Below are 2189 nucleotides of genomic sequence, written 5' to 3'. Positions count from 1 at the left end.
CTATGACACTATGATTCATTTATGATTATTATTTATAAAAAAAATGCAATAATCATGGAGAAAATATTCAGTTAGCAGAATATTGGCATTTAAATTGATGTCTGGAAATTTTCTGGGGACCCTCCTTTGGTGTTTTGTGACATACAAAATGGTCCCGACCCCAACTTTGGGAACCATTGACTAGATTAGTTGATTTTATGGCCTAATGATGATTTTGGGCCATAATGATGATATTTTCCCTTATCAGAATGTTTCACATTTGTTTATGATGACAACTCACATTTTGCAAAAGCTCAAACTGTGTGGCTCAAATTAGATGTTATATTTGGTGTATTTGTTTGTAATAAAGGGCTTCGAGGCRGTGACGAGGCGACAAGGGAAGCACAAGCAGAGGGTCTGGCTGAAAATTTCCTCCAGTGGTTTAAAAATTGTGGATGAGAGAACAGGGGTGAGTGAACTGTCCCAGCTGCTATTTCATCAGTGGCAGCGCCACCTTCAGGTTCACATGACAAACTAAAACCTTCCTTTTATTATTTTCTTTATAAACACACAAAAAGAGATTTTTAACTGAACGATTCTATGAACTTTCAAAGTAAATCAAACTTTAACAATTCTGTGGAAGAAAAACACGTTTTGACAACTTATTTTTTCTATTTTGTGACTTAGAAGCAGTGACATCATACAGTAACTTACATTATTCAGTTTTCTTCAGACACACAACAGGTCACGTATTATTGAACTGCAATTTCTCTCTTTTACATGTTTTGTTGCATTTAGTTTAGTGGATAAAAGGCAGAAAAATTTAAAGCTAAAGCAGAAAATCCATTTCCTCTTTGCTTTTTAAAATAAAAGCACAACTCCTCTTGCTCTCATAAACATTTTCTATTCTCCCAGTGTTTTCACAGTTATAAATATAAAAATCTAAAAGCAACAACGTCTGTACATTCCTGCTTTTCAGCTTGTTGTTTATGAGCACGACAGAAACAGGATTAGCTCTCCGACGAAAGATGGGTTCGACCCCAGAGCTCTGGCCTACATCTACCAATACAAAGACGCCTACGTTCTCTTCTACATCAAGATGGCCTGCCAGGTGAGGAAGACCTGAAAAAAGTCCTGCTTCATGTTTTACCACATMTACACAGGCGTAATTTAAAATAATAACTTGTATTGTAGTTGTTCTAATGCTGAATCCTGTTTTTATGTCACTTTACCATCTTCTCTGAAGATATATTATTGTTTTATTTATRTCCATCAGGCAGATCCGGTCCTTCTAGACATAAAGGAAGTTTGCCAAGAAGTCCACCAAGAAAACTCCAACACATCTACAGAAACCCAAGTCAGAAAACAGCTCGTGTTTATTTTTTGTCGGTCTAATTTATTCACTTTGTTTGATTTCAAAACTCTTTTTTTTTTCAGAACATTTCATTAGTTGTTCTAAATGAGGCTTCAGCCGCTCCACCTGAGGTAGTCGAGCTTTTTAAAATTTGCGTCTGTGGATGGTTTAACGATGGAAGTCACAGAAAAGTTGTTGTGTTTCAGGGAGCAGCTCTTGAAGATTTGTTCAGTCCACAACCCGAGCCGTCATCATCATCACCTTCGTCATCATCYGGACAAACAAACCAGGCTAGTTGTGTCTCAGATTTATAAAATGTCTTTTAAAACGATTTAAACAAAGAGATCTTGTTATGATTTGCTTTCCTTGAAATCACCCCACAGACAGATTGAAACTTGCTGGTGTTTTAATGCGGTTAAAAGACATGTTCCTGTGTTTCTGTCTGCAGGTTTCTGTAAATACCGAGTTGATGGAAGTGTTTTCACCTCAGCTGGAGCAGCCTCTGCCCCCCTCTCAGATGTCTTGCATCAGTCAGCCTGGTTAGTGATCAGATCACCCTTAGAGTCTGACTGACATAAAAAGCAGGGGTTTTTTTTGGTGCAACTTCTGCACTTGTTTGGACAAATTTATCTGCAACAAAATTATGAAAGTCCACTTAAGTCTTGTGTAGATTGTTGCTATAAACCAGAAAACAGTCAGCGTTAAAGACAAAAWGAAAACACAAACTCAGGAGACAGCAGTGGACAGGTGGGAAGTGAAAATTTTAGGATGGCAGTCAGTTCTTGTAAGAACTGTAGTAGAGTTCAGTCTGTAGCTGTGCATTATGTTCAGTCATCCTTTTTTATTTATTTATTTT

The 2189-nt window shown here is 37.2% G+C and overlaps 1 protein-coding gene across 1 annotated transcript in view; it reads left to right on the top strand.

Annotated features, from left to right (window-relative positions):
- Positions 1-1785: 1785 nt before the first annotated feature.
- Positions 1786-2189, top strand: part of si:ch73-40i7.2 (FYN-binding protein) — a gene marked incomplete in the record, with an annotated part of 28298 nt that continues 27894 nt past the window's right edge. Inside the window, 1 exon segment of the mRNA XM_014010800.1 lies at positions 1786-1872.

Source organism: Austrofundulus limnaeus, unplaced genomic scaffold, assembly GCF_001266775.1.
Source record: "Austrofundulus limnaeus strain Quisiro unplaced genomic scaffold, Austrofundulus_limnaeus-1.0 Scaffold73, whole genome shotgun sequence".
Lineage (NCBI taxonomy): Eukaryota > Metazoa > Chordata > Actinopteri > Cyprinodontiformes > Rivulidae > Austrofundulus > Austrofundulus limnaeus.
The sequence above is the reverse complement of the archived record's forward strand: the minus strand, read 5'-3'. Positions and strand labels throughout refer to the sequence as shown.